The 20,273-nt window shown below is 38.7% G+C and overlaps 1 protein-coding gene across 1 annotated transcript in view; it reads right to left on the reverse strand.

Annotated features, from left to right (window-relative positions):
- Nucleotides 1-20,041, reverse strand: part of LOC145662296 (lipopolysaccharide-induced tumor necrosis factor-alpha factor homolog) — a 60,353-nt gene extending 40,312 nt beyond the window's left edge. The window contains exon 1 of the mRNA XM_081727717.1: nucleotides 19,830-20,041. The gene's annotated coding sequence lies outside the window, so the exon portion shown is untranslated. The remainder of the gene's footprint in view (nucleotides 1-19,829) is intronic.
- Between the last annotated feature and the right edge of the window lie 232 nt (nucleotides 20,042-20,273).

A 20,273-nucleotide genomic window follows, 5' to 3' on the forward strand; every position in this document is an offset into this window, starting at 1 on the left:
TGATACTACAAAAGAGTTAAATTGTAGAGACTTTATATTATGTATAAGCATTTCTCTTCCTTACAACTTCAGTAAACGGCATGACGCCTGCATAAATATGTTCCTTTCATATTAGTCTGTCTATGTGAATTTATGTCTTTGCCCCTAAGTTTTTTTTTTATTTTTTTTTTTTTGTCAAATATTGGCATCTATATCAACATTATTAGTGATGATATCAAGTGTGAACGAGAAGTAAAAGCAAGGATAGGAATGGTGAAAGAAACCTTTAGGAGGAAGAAAATACTATTTTGTGGGTTTTTGAATAAAGAGTTGAGAAAAAGACTCATAAAATGCTTCGTGTGGAGTGTTGTACTGTATGGGTCAGAAGGATAGGAATGGCGAAAGAAGCCTTTAGGAGGAAGAAAATACTATTTTGTGGGTTCTTGAATAAAGAGTTGAGAAAAAGACTCATAAAAAAGTGCTTCGTGTGGAGTATTGTGCTACATGGGTCAGAAACATGGACATTACGCAAAAATGATGAAAAACAACTGAAAGCTTTCGAAATATGAATGTGGAGAAGAATGGAGATTATTAGCTGAGTCAAACGGAAAACGAATGACAGGGTGTCAGAAATGATGGGGGAGAAAAACAATTTTTAGATATTATTAAGAAGAGAAATTGGTTGGGACATTAGCTAAGGAGGAACTGTATCATGAGGAACGTTTTAGAGGGTATGGTGGCAGGAAAGAGAGGAAGAGGCCGAAGGAGACTGCAATTAATGGACAATATCAAAACAGAGAAATCGTACGTGAAGACGTAGAGGTTAACAGAAGACCATGGAGCATGGAACCTTCTCAACTGTAGCAAGTGACCTGCCAGTAATGGCAGAATATTTATGATGATGATGATTAGCACCCACAATCTTAATCTGCAGCCAACAAATTTCAAGTGACCCCACATAGAAGATATAGGTCTCATATCTTTGGTGGCTATCCAACAAGACCTTTTTTTTTTTTTTTTTTAGTGAGACGGGATATTAGTCTATGAGAAACTCGTAATTGACGTCAAACTCATACTCTTCAACATCTTTCCTTCGCAAGTACTGAAGCTTTGACAAGTGACTCATAGATTTTAACCTTTCAAGCCGGAAGCCCGAGTATAATTCGCCATTCCAACTCCCACTCTATGGGCGAGATTCCGAGTACGCACTCGCTAAATTCACTTTTTTTAAAAAATCGCAGTTTACTTTATGCTTTATATACAAGCACAGTGGCGTATATACGATTTTGTTTCGGGGGGCGCTTTGCTAACTATCGGGGAAGGGGGCTTTGCCTGAAAATGTGAAAATTCTGCAAGATATTTCATATACTTTACTATAGTAAGTAAGATTTCGCGGGGGCTTAAGCCCGGAAGCTCCCCCTAAATACGCTACTGTACAAGCATTACAATTCTTACTAGCAGGGCATTATTTATACGACGCCAGTAGGGAAGGGATGTACGGATTAAAATGCCGGATATAAAATGACATTTCTATTTTTCTGTCCCACAACCATGCGCCAAGGCTAAGGAAGACGGTGTTGATAATGAATCGAAGAAGGAAGGGAATGAAAGAACTCTTGAGAAAATCCACTCGCACGGTGTTTGTCCACCTAAAAGCCCGCTTGGTGTGACCTCAGGTCGAACCAGGTACCCCATTAATTAGAGTTGCGCGGTCTACCACTTAGCCACTGCGGCTTCTGGATTTAAATGGCGGTTGAGGTAGTTAGCACACGAGCTGAATCTTCAATATCTCCACCAAAGACCGAAACAACTAAGCTAGTCGTCACCCGGCGCAGAACTTGCCTCAGTGCCCCCCGATCAACCAAAACAAAACGCCCCGCCTCCGGGCTATACCTGATATTGGCATCACACAGTAATTCTCCTATTCCATTTTTTCTTCGAGTGGTAACGCTTGACTTCAAAATTGCAGTACATAATTTAATTTTTAGTACAAGATAAAACACCAAACTAATTACAGTACAACCCCTCAAATCCGAAACCCGGAAATCCGAAAACCCGGCAAATCCGAACACGTTCTCAGTAGAAAAAATAACTACAGCTGGAAAATGAAAAACAAAATAGATTTAATCACACAAATTTAGTTTTTTTTTAAGGTTTCAATATTTTTAGACTTAATGCTTATTCTAAATCATTATCTAATTATATTCTTACAAGAAGACAGTTATACATATATGCGACAATCATTTTGGACATGAGTGTACACCCGCCAGTCAAGGTCACTGGCCTTTTGACCACTGGGCCACCCTGTCTAACCTCAGTCGTTGTTTTACCGCCAATTCAGTGACGAAATAAGTACGTAATATTATTTCTCGGGTAATCCGAACCCCCCGAAATCCGAACAGGCTTCAGCCCCAATTAGTTCGGATTTGAGGGGTTGTACTGTAGTATTTGATTGCCAAACAATCTGAGAGTAGCATGCTTGATATGTTCTTATTAGTCTTATCATAATGATTGCAAATCACAATGTTTTTGGAATTATATCGGGATGTGCTTATGTGTAGAATGAATCAACTGATTGTTGGTTTAGAATAGAATATTTAATTATGACAAACAGTCAAACTGTTGTCTCGAGTATTATACTCGGAATTTTCTTCATATCTCTTAAATCGCTGTAAGTTAAATGAAAACACAAAAAACTGGAACTAAAATTTAATTTGCGAGCTGTTTTGGCTGCAAAGGTTTTTACAATGTCCTCAAATGATAGCTTTGGAACTAATTTATACTCTATGGATATGATCTTAAGGTTAGTGAGTCGTTGTTAATATTCTGAGATAATCTTTTATGATCTTTTGTTTGCTAAAACTCATTTTCTTGCCTTATAGTGAAAATAAATATTTGCCCAGGTTTGTGCCCCCTAATCGGGCGCCCGGGCACAAATTCCGTTTGTCCCCACTAGTTACGTCATTGACACCAAATATTGAAAACGAGTCATCCGTGAGAAACTAAAGAAAGCAGAACGGGTAAATATGAACAAACAACTTACCTTGGATTCCACTAAGGAAGATTTCGATAGCTTTGCACACAAAAGCTACGGATTACGAAATACAGCACTTCTCTTAATACTTATGTGCAAACAAACTTCGCCAATGGCGTCAAGTGTTCATGTATTGTGAAATTCGGTTTTTTCCCGATATTTCGACTAGTTCAGCGTCGTTACGCATGTCTATTTATTATTTCGTTTCCACTCCAAGTCTTTTCTTTATGCAGTATTGCCAGTAAACATAATTTATGCAATGAATAAAAAAATAATAAGTGTATTTATTTAGTATTTTAAGTACGGTTGTTTCTAATAATAATAATACACCATACATCATACATAGAGTAAATTCCTCTTCTTTTGATGGTACTTTCGACACATGGAGCTGTTTAGGTTCTTTTGACCAAATCTTGGATCATGTCTTTATGTACAGGGTGGACAATTTATCTAGGATCGCCATTGTACAAGGTTTCAAACTACAAAAACCCTGATATTGCCAAGCCAACATAAAGTTTTGCTTTTTCTTCCTATAAAAAAATAGCACTACGTCAAGTTATATTTTTTAAAGTAGCATTTTTTTTAAATAGTTGTATTTAGTTTGTAATAAACAAAATAGTTCTAACATGCAGTTATTAAAATTTAAAAATAATGTTATTAAAAAGGAGTTCACAGGATACCAAAAGAACATGATACGTAATCAAATGCAGTTGAGTTCGTTCCTGTAATCGCTGCCTTAACTTAGATTTTTGGGGAAATGTTATTCGGGTAACACTTAATTTCTATGGATGGCAACATTGAAAATTCTTTAGGTTCATATTTTCTGTTGTAGAATAACATTATTTATGATTGTGGTAAGTCGCATTTCATTATCTTCTTTCATTTATGGAAAAACAAGCAAAAGAAAAATAGTAAACTGTATTATTTTTAGTGTCAGACTCTTAAGCCATCGTCATTCTACACCAAAGATTGCTGGTCATCATAGAAAGATTAATTTTGACGATTGTTTACTTGCTCGTATGGTTGTCTTTTCTTAGTGTTCCAGATAACTCTTCCACGACTGGATTGCCTTGAACTTTTTCTTCCAGAAGACCTTTAAATGTGAATTGTATGGCCAATCACGATATTTTTCTTTGTGTCTACTGGAAACAAATTGCATCTGTTCTTCGTTGGTTGTTTCAATACGTATCTACTATGTTCAATACATATTTCTCTTTTGTATCCTTGTTCTCAGGACCGGCTCTACCATGTGCAACACGTGCATTCGCACTGGGCGACAAGTTTCGAGGAGCAGCAAAATCTATCATAACCAGTGGCGTATTTACCATTTTGTTTCGGGAGGGGCTTTGCTAACTTTCGGAGGGGGGGGGGTGCTTTGCCTGGAAATGTGAAAATTCTGCAAGATATTTCATTTACTTTACTATACTAAGGAAGATTTCGGGGAGGCTTAAGCCCGGAAGCCACCCCCCTAAATACGCCACTGATCATAACTATAATATTTAAAATAAATATTTCTTGTTGGAAACACTTCATGATGATGGTAATCAAACTTACTACGCTGACTTTCTATTTGAATACTACATTTATAAATCATGGTATACAGTGTACATGACTTACGTTATTGTTGGTTTTGAGTTACCGTTCCTTTTAAGCACCGTGGCTACATGAGACGTGAATCTACAATTTAATTTGGATCCGAATCAGGTGCGTACCCAGAAGTTTTTGTTGGAAGGGATCCAATATTACAAGCCACTTAGTTTATGTAATTTATTGAACGGGTATTATTCTTCACCCGAAAAGGTCGTAAGTAATTGTAAAATACTTCCATCTACATTTTCAGGGGGAAAAAAGAAGTGGAATGAAGTGTAATGCTTTGTGGTGGGCACAAAAACCGGTTTTTCGGTTTTCGGTTTCTAGAAAAAACGAAACCGGTTTCGGTTTTCTTCAAAACCGGTTCGGTTTTTCACCGAGACCGGTTATCGGTTTTCTCCAAAACCGGTTCGGTTTTGTACCTGGCCCGGTTTCGGTTTTCTTCAAAACCGATTCCGTTTTTTTTTTCAAAATTTGTTCTATTTCTGACCAGAATGGTGTTTCGTTGTTCTCCGGAAACCGAATCCATTTCCACAGAAATAGTTTTATGTGTTTTCGAAAAGTTTTCACCGAAAAGTTTCGGTGAAAACCGAACCGGTTTCGGTGAAAACCGAACCGGTTTTGGAGAAAACCGAAACCGGTTTTGGTGAAAACCGAAATGTTGATTTTTCGGGTTTCGGTTTTTATAGAAACCGGTTTTCGGTTTTTATAAAAACCGGTTTTGCCCATCACTAGAATGCTACATCAATCATTTCTAGGGATGCGCGCGAGACGAGTCGAGACAGGATTATCCTGGCAAAATTCGAGTCTAGACACGGCTCTTCCAATAGAGAAATATACATTTTTTCGAGTCGAGACATCACTTTTACAGCACATTTTCGAGACGAGACAGCCACAAATCTTGTCTTGTGCGCATCCCTAATCATTTCCCTGTTAAACAAGAATAGTTTTATTGAAAAATGGACAAATATACGTTGAGTTGCGAACTTTAGGAGGGGGTCCGGACCCGATGTACTCCTCCCGTGGGTGTGCCTCTCATTCGAACTACCATAATGCGTTCAAAATTTCAAGCCTTCGGGAATCGAACTCGAGACCCTCTGCACTTCACACGCGCGATTTAGTCACTAGACGAACAGAGAGGAAGAATTCAACAGCTAAATTTGAAATTGAAATTAAATGAGCTTCCTATGGGAATTGAACCTGGGTCTCCTTATAGAATACGTTAAATGGCTAACGCAACGAATGACTATATATAAAGGTAACCAACAAAGTTCTGTCGCTCTTTCACCCACTACCTTCGAACATCGATATGCACCTGGAAGATCAAAAGTAGTCCCCAACAGCATCGACGAACTTCTGCCAACGTTCCGGGTAGCCATGGATTTTATCGCGGTAGAACCTGGTAGGCCGTGAAGCGAAGAATTTATCAAGTGCATTTTGCATCTCTACTAGGGATTTGAACTGGCGTTCTCTAAGATGATTGTCCAAGGAATAGAACAGATCATAATTGGATGGTGCAATGTCCGGGGAGTACGGCGGATGGAAGTGTTTCCCACCTAGGCGTAGAATGGTGTCCCGGGTCATTCTAGCCACGAAGGGGCTTAGCGTTGTCCTGTAACAGGATGGCCCTTTTGCGATTCAGAAGTGCTGGCTCCAGTTTTGAGTTTTTTTTTTTTCAACACAGCTCAACTGCTGACAGTACACAGTTGCATTGATGCTCTGACCAGCTGGTAACATTCCCGATGCACGATGCCGCGAGCAGCAGTCTACCAAATACACAGGATAATCTTCTTCTGGTGCAGGTCTGGTTTCGGTTGTTTAGGAACCGGTTGTGAGATGCTAACCAATAACGACGGCGCCGTGGAACTTCGTAGAGGACCCATTTCTCATCACATGTCAACACAATGTCCAGAAATGGCTTCTTCCTCAGACGAGACAGCAAAGAAACACAGATGTCTGCTCGCGTTAATTTCTGGCACGGAGTCAAATCATGTGGGACCCATCGAACCAACTTGTAGTGCGTCACAAGTTGAAGGAGGTGCCGCCGAATGGTTTCTCTACTCACGCTGAATTGTAGTCCCAGTTCCTAATATGTCTGGCCACTGTTCGCCTCAATTGCTGCCTGAAGATCTTCATTTTGTACATGTGTTGGTTTTCCGGCACGTGGTGCGTCTTCGAGTGTTTGGTCACCGTTCTTAAACTTGTTAAACCACCGCTGCACTGTCCGTGTAGTCACGACACCCTCACCAAAGGCCTGGCGTATGTTCCACCCCGCTGCAGCGGCGTTTGATCCTAGTTTCAACTCGTGCAACATACACGCCCTTATGATGTTCTGTGGAGGTCCCATGTTCACTCTGTCCTTGTGCAAGTTTACGGTGTAACTGAACTGCCACAACCAGCTAGGATGTTGGATATATCCACACCAACAACTGATCTTCACCTTATCTCCATTTGCATTCAACTCAAGGTGTGAGGGCCAATGGAACACAGACTTCCACAAAAACGACAGAACTTTCTTGGTTACCTTTATAATACATTAACTATATTTCTTGGTACTGTATACGTAGAGAAGTCAAAACAACATTAATGCCTGGCAACACTTGTTATCGATCACGCTACAAGTAATAAACTGATAAGAAAACCTATGCACGCGTCTGAAAGTAAAGAAAGTGACAGACAGACTTTTTTCACAAAACCATTTTCTTTGTACCAAAAAAAAAAAAAAAAAAAAATGCATGCGATACATGTATATAAGCTTCAAACGTTCTGTTTCATGTTGAAAAACAGAAAATCGATAACACTTGGCTAACCGAACATGTTTTGATTATGATCAGAGTGCATGTCTTCGTAAAGCAAAATCAAGTACTTCAACGCTATGAAGTTTTATTATTCTAACGTCAAATTCTTCTTCCTGATAACAATGTCAAACGGTGCAACAGCTTGACGTGATAGCCCGGGCAAACTAAGATTCTGATCTTTCCCCCTTCCCGTTCACCCTTCCTACATCAAATAAATTGCTGGTATACGAAATACAAAGTATAGGATGTTTCAAAAAGAATGATCAATTTTTTTAAAAAAAAAAAAAAGTCCATATGTATTGATACAAACATACTACAGAAATTAGATAGATTGCAAAATACTCACAAAATCTTCAAGTTTTAGCAATGCTATTACAAATGCTGCATGTGTCTACCACCAGCAGCACGAACAACATACGTTTATGGAATTCTTTCTACCATTTCACCGGAAGTCCGAGGCCGACCTGGACTCTTTACCTTTGCACAAGCATCCTGTCTGTTCAAATTGAAGATACCAACGACGAATGTTTTTGGGTGCAGGCAGATCAATGCCGAAACGCCGACGAAAAGCACGCTGGACTGAAATCACTGACTCAGTCTTTACAAACTGCAGCAGACCAAACGCCTTCTGATGAGCGGACGCCATCTTACTTCTGACTGACTGCAGACTGAGAAGATGCATTGACTGACATCTAACGGCGATTTTCTAAAACTCTAGGCCACGCCCATTCAAACAACACTCATTTTCTTGCCGGTATGCCCCATGTTCCGTAATTTAGTGTGCAAAATCAGGTCATTCGTTTTGAAACACGGTGTACATTGTTCCTAATTGTCTTTGTATTCTTATAGTTTAAAGCTTTATTATTTTTTAAGGCACCGTCGCTCAAAATGTGTTACTTCCGTAGTACATACGTATTTATTATTTCTTAAAAGTTTTTAATTTTAAATTTAGTTTGTATCAAAATCTTAATTTCTGTTTAATATTGTCCAAAAATGAGACATATACCAGTAGTTACCAGTTAACCGTGGTGAACAAAAGAGCATGCTTGGGGATGAATTGTCCTGAGTAGTTTTCGAGAAATCGAGAAAAACGAATTTTTATGGCGCTAAATAGCATGTCGTATGTTGCAAAGTAATCTTATGCTACCGGAACAGATTACTTATTTATTTATGAATAGTCGATGTAAAAAAAAAAAAAAAATACTGTGATAACTATATAGGTCTATCTAAAGTTTAACCTCCCACAAATCAGGGGCGGATCCAGGACCGATTTCTGCGAGGGGGGCGGTGGGTTGTCATACTGCTACTTTTAAGGGCTCCAAACTTTGGAATGGGTTTTATTTATATATATAAAATAAGAAAGTTTCCTCTTCTGGGGGGGGCGATCGCCCCGATGCCCCCCTCTGAATCCGCCCCTGCCACAAATATGTTCCGAAGCTAAGAAATCTTTCAGTGTAACATCCCACGATTATGTCATTTAGACTGAGAGAGACGATTCAGGCAAGTGAATGATGACGTAAGAATTGGTGCAATGAAAATGTGGAAGGAAACGGGAGTATGCCGAGAAAACCCACGCGGGCACGATGTTGTCCACCACAAACTTACTTGGGCGGGGATTGAACCAGGGACCCCACACACCAGAGGTAAGTGCTCTACTCCGATGTAATGAAGAAAATAGGAGGAAACGGGACAACACTGATAAAACCCACATACATGGTGTTTCTCCGCTACAAATCCCATTGGGGCGAGGTGGGATTGAACCAGCGACCCCACGCACTAGAGGAAGTGCTCTCTCACTGAGTCATTGGGGCTTTGATTTTGTTACGTATTGTTATTTACGTACTCCTAACAGTAACGCACTTGCTTTTAAGTGACATGCTCAATACTAACCATGGCTCACATAGGTTGTTTCGCATATTTATTATTAGTCCTCGAATATATACTTCGGTGTAGTGGAACACAAAGGGTTATGGTCAACCAGATGGCTGTTTGTTTATTAATGTAAGGGACCACGATGGCTCAATGGTAAATCGTTCATCTGTAGTGCGTGGGGTCCCTAACTCGATCCCAGCTCGCGCCAAATGGGCTTTATGGTGGACAAACACCGTGTTCATGTGTTTCTCAGGGTTGTCTCGTTTCTTCCCACTTTTTATTCCACCATTTCATTCATTTCTCATTATCAATGTCTCCTTTAGCCACAGGCATAACCGTCTGACGTAAAACTCAAATATTTCATATATTTTTTTTTATTAATGTATGGATACTACATTGGAACTTATCACAATTACTGTATTTCAGTCTTTCCAAACCGGATACCTTTTAATTCAATGAGGAAGCTTATATTTTCCACCGGGAATGAGGCGCATTAAACACGAACATGACAAGCTATCAGGATACAATGTAGGGTTTATTATTCCTAGAATAACAAGTATATAGACCTACCGATATAACTAGGATAACTACATTCTTTTCCGTGATTACCGTTTCTCCGAATAGAAGCATTTAGTTTTAAGTTAAAATATTTTTCCTGTTCGTTCCAGATACCTCAACCAAGGACAAAAATAGAAGGCAGAAGAAAGTGCATGTTTTACTGGTAGATTTCCAGATGTATGTAGCGACGTCGTGGAACACTTTCTTATGGACAAGTATTTTCGTCTCGTCTGCTGTTGTGCAGCTTGTTGATTTATGAAAACATTTGCCATCACAATTTAACGAGTTCCTAATAAATGTACGCACGTGTACGGTACCTTTACGACTTCTTATATTGATGCGGCGCACAATAGAAATGAGCGATATATACTATACAAAATTGTCAAATTTCAAATTGTTAACTTTAACCTTCCGCCTGGCGCAGAACAAATCATGTGTGGGTGTCAGGTGAGACTCATCTTCGTTTTATAAATAAGCAATAAGCAAAATGTTCGTATATTTGACCCAGAGCCGGCTCTACCATATGTGCAACACGTGCATTTACACGGGGCGGGAAAATTTGCCATAGCAATATTATTTAAAATAAATATTTCTTGTTGGAAACAGACTTCATGATGAAGGTAGTTAAATTTACTAAGCTGACCTATTTGAATACTATGTTCGTAAATCATGTTTAGGTCGCATTACTTTAAAGTCATGTGGACAGTGCTAAAGCAAATGGTCAAACAAATCCCAGCATTAATTGCTTGATTGTTGTCATGACATGGATTACTTGATACAAAAATTAATTTCTCAAACAACAGCGAACACCTGTTCCATTTAGTTAGCTATCACAGTTTTGATATGAAAACTAGTTTTGTCTTTGTTACAAACAAGTTCCTTATCATTGTAAGTGAAAACATTTTTTTAACAGATGTAGAAGGAAAATCAAGAAATATAGATAAAAGAGCTAGTTGCATTGGAATTGCGAACTGATATATTAAGATTGAAGCTCGATATTGAATTCCATAAAAAAAAAGGATTACCATTTTTCCTCTGTAGGTATGTTTGTTTTATCTTTCACTAACATAATAGATTATTATTTAAAGAAAAAACGGACACAACGAGATTGTGTTTGTAGTGTTTGAGCCCTTCTGAGTGCGAGTGTGCTTTTCCTGCCTTCGTTGTTCATGATGGAGTAGCATACTTAAAGTCGTGGCTTTTAATGTTTGCACTTTCTTGAGAAAGGGGGGCGGAAAATTGCCTAGGTCCGCCCCTGATTGGACCCTTGGAAACTAACGTTGTCTACAGGAAATGCCCTTACACAACAGTAAATTGAATGTATTGCACGCGAAATAGAAGCAATCTTCGTGACGTCATGTTCAAAGTAGGAAGGTCACCTTGGGAGTGATCAATATGTTTACAATTAATTGCAAACCCTGTGCTGACCATTTCCTTGAATATACTTGCTCCGAAGATCGTCATCTTTTAACTTCATTTTCAAAACGATCGGAGAGAAATATTGAGATTTGATTTCGTATTTAAAAAAAAAATAAAATAAAATAAAATTAAAAAAATCGAATAATTTCTTACTATTTACAGTCAGTTAGAATCCGATATTGAAACAAAAAAAGTTAGATTACAAGACTACAACTTCCGGCAGCAAGAGAAAGAGATATGGGGTGACATGGAATTACAGGTAACTCTTTGAACACGCAATCTTTTGGAGTGTCTTCGTCTGGAGTCAAAATGGGGGAGGTGGTACGCGAGGGTATGGCGTACCTTTAGTGAAAGTTCAAGAAAAAAAACAAGAAAAATGATGAAAATCACACAAAGATTTCGCTCTCTTCTTTGCTTCATTAACCTAGAACCAATGGCGAATCTAAAAGGTAAAAGCGGGGGGAATCACTGGTTAAAGTATGATTCGAACTATTTGCTCAGTTTTGTACCTTAGAAAAATACTCTTACAAGGAATCACACACAGAAAACACGTGTTAGGTACTTGGCTAATAAAGCTGTAGGATATCCGGATTTGTATATCGGAAACTATCGACTAGTAAAATGTTCGATATTAATATCTGAAAAATTCAAATCGATACATCGAATATTAACTAACTAACTAACTAACTCTATGGCCTATGGAACCCGGAGGTTCAGTGCCGCGTTCACAAAAGCTCTCCACTGACTTCTATCCTTAGCTAATTGGATCCAGTTTCTACTTTGTATTCCTATCTCTGCGAGATCCATCTTAATATTATCCTCCCATCTGCGCCTAGGTCTTCCTAATGGTCGTTTTCCTATGGGTCTACCAGTCAAGACTTTGAAAGCGTTTCTACTTTCTTCCATTCTAGCTACATGACCTGCCCACCTAAGCCTCCTAGACTTGATGACCCTAACAATGTTGGGTAAACCGTATAAACTATGTAGTTCCTCGTTATGAAGTTTCCGCCATTCCCCATTCTCGTTCCTCTTGGGTCCGAATATTCTTCTCAGGATCCTGTTCTCAAATACTTTCAGTCTATGTTCTTCCCTCTGAGTAAGCGACCATGTTTCGCAACCATACAGAACAACAGGCATGATTATCTTTTTATATATTTTAAGCTTCAAATTCCTCGACAGAATTCGCGACGACAAGAGATTTTGAACCGAGTAGTAACACGAATTCCCTGCTTTTAGTCGACATTTAATTTCTTCGTGAATATGATTTTCGTCTGTTAATATTGATCCTAAATATTTGAAAGTATCCACTTTATCAAAAGTATTATTTAATATTTTAACGCCTCCACAATTTGCCGTATTACGGTCGAATATTACTCAGCTTTATTAGCTAGAAAGGAGCACGTTTTTACCTCAAATTTTTCAGCGACCGTTAATCTGTGGGCAAAATTTAGCTACACGTAGTTCAGGGGACAATTATATAAAAGATGACCATTTCTGAGGAAATGAGTGCGTTTGTTCTCAGCCCATTAAGTGTCTCATGCTCCCGGGTTTGATTCTGGTGGGGAATCAATAAATATCAGGTATGATCTCTGTGTGACTTACGGTTCCCGATATCTGGCTCCTTAAATCTCCCGAAATCGGAACGATCTTTCGGCCAATATCACGGAAGTGTTAGTTAATCCCTAATAGAATGTCAAACATTTTGGTACTGATATTAATTAATGCCCACTATCCAACTGGCCACTCGTTTGGCCAGTGACCAGTTGGACAGCGGCCATCGGTTACTATTTGGTTCCAAAATATTTACCATCCTGTTAGATATTGATCAACATCAATATAATCTCTCTACAACTTATGGTTCCCGAGCTATGGCTCCTTAAATATCTAGAAAGTAGCCATTTTTGGCCAATATCACGGAAACGGTAAGTCATAGAGAGATGATTCTGGTGTTAATTAATACCTAAGAGTATGATAAACATTTTGGTACCGATATTAATTGGTGGCCACTGGCCAACTGAACATTGGCCAAACCAGTGGCCAGTTGGACAGTGGCCACCGGTTACTATTTGGTACCAAAATGTTTATCATTCTCTTAGGTATTCATCAACAACAATATGATCTCTCTATGACTTACGGTTCCCGAGATATGGCTCCTTATATTTCTGGAAATCGGCCATTTTTTGGCCAATATCTCGGAAACAGTAAGAGTGACGCAAAAAATTGAATCACTTTCTCTGATAGTTTTAGATGCTCTATCGAATGCAGGGTTCAAAATTGAAAAAGTGGCAAATAACAGACAGACGGACAAACACATACACACACACAGACATAGAGAATTCAGTAACGACCAGTTAAGAATGCTCCAAAAGCATTGCCACAACGAACTTAAAAAGAATGGAGAGATGGAGCGGGAAGGATAACTGTCATTGTTCCTAGATTAAAAGTAAATCATTTTATCCGTACCTTCTCTTTCTCGCAAAAATTAGCAAAATAGCATCTCTCTATGACTTACAGTTCTCAAGATATGGTTGCTTAAATATCTAGAAATTCGAACTTTTTTGGCCAATATCTGGGGAACGGTGGCCAGTTGGCTAGTAGACAGTTAATCAATAGCCATCGGTTATTATTTGGTACCAAAATATTTACCATCCTCTTAGGTATTGATCAACACCAATATGATCTCTATGTGACTTACGGTTACCGAAATATGGTTCCTTAAATATCTGGAAATCGGAACAATCTTTTGGCCAATATCACGGGAACTGTAAGTCATAGAGAGATGATATTGGTGTTAATTAACCCCTAATAGAATGTTAAACATTTTGGTACCGATAATGATTGGTGGCCACTGGCCTACTGGCCATTGACCAAACCAGTGGGCAGTTGGACATTGCCGCCAGTTACTATTTGGTACCAAAATATTTACCATCTTCTTAGGTATTGATCAACATCAATATCATCTCTCTACAACTTATGGTTCCCGAGCTATGGCTCGTTAAATATCTAGAAATTGGCCACTTTTGGCCAATATCACGGAAACGGTAAGTCATAGAGAGATGATATTGGTGTTAATTAATCTCTAATAGAATGTTAAACAATTTGATACCGATAATAATTGGTGACCAGTGGCCACTGACCACTATTTGGTACCAAAATATTTACCATCCTTTTAGATATTGATCAACACCAATATGATCTCTCTATGACTTACGGTTCCCGAGATATGGCTCCTTAAATCTCTGGCCTTTTTTTGGCCAATATCTCGGAAACGGTAAGAGTGACGTGAAAAATTTAATCACTTTCTCTGATAGTTTTTGATGCTCTATCGAATGCAGGGTTCAAAATTGAAAAAGTGGCAAATAACAGACAGACGGACACACACGCACATACAGCCATAGAGAATTCAGTAACAAACATTTTAAGTTCGTTGAAAATATAAGTATAGTACCAACCACATTGTGTTTTTATTATTATTTATTATTTATATACCGATATGCATAATCAAAAACAGTATTTATTGATTACTATTAATGGTGACATGATTACTTCTATTTTGTAAATTGTTTTGTTATATCAATAACATCAGGAGTCATTCTACCATATATCCGACTATGTAACCATCCATCTATTCTAATAACGTGAAGAGCTCCTTCGTGGCTAAGCGGTTAGCGTACGCGCCTTAGCATAGGAGACCGGGGTTCGATTCCCGGCGGGTGCTCATGTAGTTCGGATTCCACGTTAATCAGTAGGTCCCGTCTCTATAGTCTCGCTGCCAAAAGGGACGTTAAACTCAACTCTAATAAAATGAAATATCAATAGAACATGTTGAACGTGTTTTACGCTCAGCAATACAAACAACCGTTTTGATGTAGATTCTGGTAATTGAAGTCCATAGCATTCATAAAACGTATCTCATAAATTTGTACACAAGATGAACACTCTTACAAGGCCAAAGCGTAATAACATGTTTTTTCAAGTATTAGAAATCCTCTAACTTTCGTAAGTTTGAAGTAAACCATATCAAAGTCAATTTAGGGAACTTTATGAGAAAGCGCCCATATCTTCTTCTTCCATAAAAACAGTACCTTAAAATCTAGAATAATTTTCACAAATTGTTTTCCTGATTTTGCAACCTTTGGCTTCAGGAAAATCTAAATAAAAAGTTAAATCCCACTATTACTGAAAATTAGCAACAAATTAAACAATTTTAAATACATTTGTTTTCAACACCTCACAGCAATTACAATATAACCTTCCGACCTTCTTTGTCTGCAAAATCTCTGATAAGGACATCTATGTCAATGTCATGGAGAATGTCGAACTCAATCGACATCATGGCAAGTCCCACGAGGCGCTTCTAGCACATGGTAGATCTGAAATAATTTCTAATTAATTTTCATTTTCAGAAGCTCCTTTCGCCTGAAGCTACGCTGACAGGAAGAGTGAGAGCAATTCTGAGCAGTCGTTTTTTTTTTTAGAAAAAGTGTTCCGGAGCGGCACACGTAGTATTCCGAGGGGGGGGGGGGTACTGCTGGTACTATTTTGTTTATTATTATATTATAGATGTATTATTTTGGTCTTGTCCGGAGGGGCACTCTCAGAGCTCCCGGGGGGGGCAATGTCCCCCAAAAATATCTGAAAGAAACACTGATTGTGAGTGCAATTGATACATTAGGGAAATTTTCAGGCAGCTGGTTACTGGTCAAGTACTTTAATTGTTCAATGGGGCTTTTAGCATTTTCATCTGGTAGTAGGGAGAGTAAAACCAATAGTTCCTGTTGAAGTTGGAAACCCTCAATATCACAACGCTCTTCATCTGTTAAAGCCAAATGATGGTCAGCACATTTCTTCATTAAGGAATCCTTGTCTTCATTTTTGATCTTGTATAAAAACCAAAATAGATCATGATAGTGGTTTAGTTGAAAATACCGTTCTTCTAGTGAGATTATGGTTTGAGAAAAAAAGCAAAAAGCAAAAAAGAAAAGCTAATGTTGAAAACAAATTGAGATCCGCAATGCGCTCATCAGAGGGGCCTCATGTTCAAACTGACGCTTGGTTTTCCGAGGTCGTAATTGTAACTCACTTGGAAATAGGAGGTCAATTTCGAGTCTCTGCCATTTTTCTCGCATCCACTAGCAGCTCTTCAAACCCTCTGTCGGTTTGCATTGTTTCGAAATGGTTTATCACCTCAATTTCTTTTGAAATGTCCATTTCTTCTTTTTGAAACATTTTGCTTACATGATTGACTCTGAATAGAACTGTATGTCAAAGTAAAAGACAGCATATAAACTCTTAATTATGTAGGCTAGACTATTAGCTTTGCTTTTCCCAAACGCATCACTTCTGGGATCAACAGACAATGCATATAATGCTTCGTATATTTCCCCCGCTTGATACTGAATAGCAGTCACTGCATCAATATGACTTTCCTACCAAATTCACTTTAAGGTTTCACCGGTTTTTTGTTTTTCTTTTTTTCGTAGTTCCGATTCTAACTCCCTCCTATGTTGTTGCAGAGTGATATATTCGATTTCACCAACATTTTCGAAATGAATGATTTGACAAGAACTGTACATAACGAAACAATAACATCTTCTAGACCTACTTTCAACAAATGCCGACAGTTTGGTGCGACGGTGTCATTTCTAAGAAATCAAATTAAGTGTTGTATATACTGTCCCCTCCCTACTACTATTTTAAAAGCGTAACATATATAAAATCCAATAACATTCGTTGCCTGGGAAAAGTTCACAAAGAACATGGCCCGCTGTAAACAATACCAACTCCCCTTCCACTCTTTCGTCTACATTCCATGTTTCCATTTGTCGATTCAGCCCCCTAGTACTGTGAAACTCTTCCTCCATGATGGAATGGAAAAAGATGATGTTACGCTACTTTACAAGGATATAAACTCAAAAAGTCAGTAGAAAATACGTTGTAAAATTTATCTTTTGAGGCTCGTTTTGACAACCCCTTGACCATGGCGCCCCCGGGTTGCCCGGACCTTGGTCCGCCCCTGTGTTTCATGTAGTGAATTTCAGTTCAATTCTTACTTCTTTGCTATTATTAATTATTAATACCTTTACAAGGAGCAGGGGCGGCTTTAGGATTTTAATTTTGGGTAGGCCCAAACTTTGGCTTATGGATACATATACACATTTGATTCATTAATGAGAGTGAAAGATTACTTTTACAGCAGTATTTGATGATATTTGTTAAATAATTATCTACCATTAATATATATAGTGGAAAATATATTTTCTCTTCATTGTATGTTTTAGCTTTTATATATTTTTCAAATTTTTTGGGTAGGCAAGTGCCTACCCGGCCTACCCGCTAAAACCGCCACTGACAAGGAGTAAATGTACTGGGTTTATTTACTTGTTTCACTTTCATTAGTACACTATGAAAAAGTGCTACTTTTTTCATCTACTGACGGGACGGCCGGGACATGCCTCTAAAATGGGACTGTCCCGGTCAAAACGTGACTTATGGTCGCCCTAATCTTAAACTGTAGCTCTATGTCTCGCATAGCTCCGATTCTGAAAAGGAATGCTTAACTGAAACCAAGCTGGGTACTGCTTTGATGAAATATGACCTGCTTTACGCTTATTACACTGTATTCGCAGCAGTGTCGATGACGAAGACGAACATGTGCCCAACAGTCCATAATATGAGCAGTAACCAATAGGAAAATTTGTCCAGTTGGCCACTTTTAAAATTTGCTCAGATTTGGCCAATATGTCAATGTAGTTTCATACTGTTATTACCTCGAAAATTAGTCGCTTACATGCCCAAAATTGGACAACTTAAGAGGATTTACCGCACAATAAGCTAAGTTTGCCACTTAATTTGACCAGTTGCTTAATTTGTCCACATACATCACTGAAATAGGCCTATGTCATGCTACTGTCATATAGCCGCATCTGCACACTACTTAAGGTAATTGGCCACTTGTTAAGCCCTCAGGACTGAAAGGGGTTGTTTAAATACTTTATAACCATTTGAATAATTTGCAATGCAACCAAGGGTCCCCGAAAAAAATTTCTAGGGGGAAATCTTCATGGTTGCTATATTAACATTGATATTTCTAGTATTTAATATACGTGGTTTGCTATATTACGTATACGTTTTTGTGAGCCAGGGGGAACCCACCCTGCCCCACTTTGGGCGCCCATGACCAACTAAATGTGCCCAATATAGGTTTTACTATATGGCTCGGGCGAACTGGTAAGCGCCACTTCCGGTGAAATTAAGTTATTAGGTGGAATGGGTTGGGATTGAACCATAGAACAGTATGTAGGTACTTAATTTCAGAAATGAAATGTGTGTTCAAATGAGAGGGAAAGCTTCTTTGGTTTGTGTCGTTGCATTGAATTACATGGAAATGTTGAACCCTCTTCCCCAATGTACTCGAAAGTTAGAAAATGTGATATACCATTATGTTTCCCTAACCTGCTTATACGAAGGAGAGTCTAAAAGTTTCACGGAATTTTACTGTAATTCTCTATTAGCATAATAAGGGTACATATTTACTAAATCGCTTTCAAAATACACACTTGCTCCATCGTTCCCACCATTGCAGGAAACACCGACGAAAGGTCTCTTGTGGTATCTTCCGAGGTTCAGTCGTCGCTTTAGTTTTGATGTCTTCTATGATGACGAAACGGGTATCGATGCCTCTTCTCCTTAAAGCATTGTCACCGTAAACTGACTTTAAGCCTATTAAAGTAGGAATCTGAAGAAGATTTCCGCCCCAAAACTAAATATTTGTGCGTGTCTCGAACTGTGACAGTGCACCAACTGATCATCACATCCTCATGCATTGAGTTGAGTTGATTTTGAGTTTAACGTTCCGTTCAGCAGCGACGCTATGTGAGACGTGGACCTACTGATTAACGTGGAATCCGAACCACATGAGTTCCCGCCGGACTCGAAATCCTCATTCGTTTAGGTACACTACTCGTAAACAGTGTTTCTTCGAGACAATATGTTCCGGGGAAGCACACTTAGTATTCGTTGGGGTACATATTATTTTCACACTTTACTATTCTATTTATTATTATATTATAGACGTATTATTTTGGTCTCCTCCGGGGGCACTCTCAGAGCTCCAGGGTGCAGTGCTACCTCCCAAAAAAACGTTGAGTTGATTTTATTTAAGCGTCCCTTTCAGCAGCGAGGCTATATGAGACGTGGACCTACTGATTAACGTGGATTCCGAACCACATGAGCTCCCGCCGGGAATCAACCCGGGTCTCCCATGTCATAGGCGCGTACGCTAACCGCTTAGCCACAAGAGTGCTCCAAAAACAAAACACGTGTCTGGAAGAAACACTGCCTGTTATGACCTGTTCATACTTTCCATACTCATAATTAGACAATCTAAAGACTGTACTCTGAACAAGATTCATTCTGATCGCATCACAAATGCGAAAATTACAACAATCCGAAAACTTTTTGACTGCTCTTCGTATATATAAATATCTGTTAATTGTAGCCATTACTTGTTAATAATTACAATTGACAGTTGATGTAAGAGTTCCATCGCATGCTTAAACAGAAAATAAACCACTTACGGTATCTAACAGTAAATTCTTTCCTCTAAAGTAACACGAAGATTACAGAGTGTATTGAGGACACTGTTCAGTGAATCAGAATTGTATCCAATATCGAAGAAGCCAGCAACGAGAGAAACAGCCAACCGTAAGCACTCTGTGAGATCCTTGACACACAGCCAGCTAGTGCAGTCAGTCAGAACTCCTACCAGTTGAAGTGAAAGTTGTTTTTCTTTTTTTACTTTTAAAACTGGTCGAGTGACGATAAAATTTCCAGACGTCATCACCATCATTTCGATGTGCTTAGTATCTGGAGTTGTTTTGGGGGGAGGAGACGAGGGAGAAGAATTTAGGGGAACAACAAGTTTGTTTATCCAGTCAACGAAATTATCAAATTCACTTTAGATAATGAATCACGCGAGCCTATAACCAGGAAAATGGCCCTGAAAAGAGTCTTTCATTTTA

The sequence above is a fragment of the Thermobia domestica genome, chromosome 10 (assembly GCF_964235325.1).
Source record: "Thermobia domestica chromosome 10, izTheDome1.hap1.1, whole genome shotgun sequence".
NCBI lineage: Eukaryota > Metazoa > Arthropoda > Insecta > Zygentoma > Lepismatidae > Thermobia > Thermobia domestica.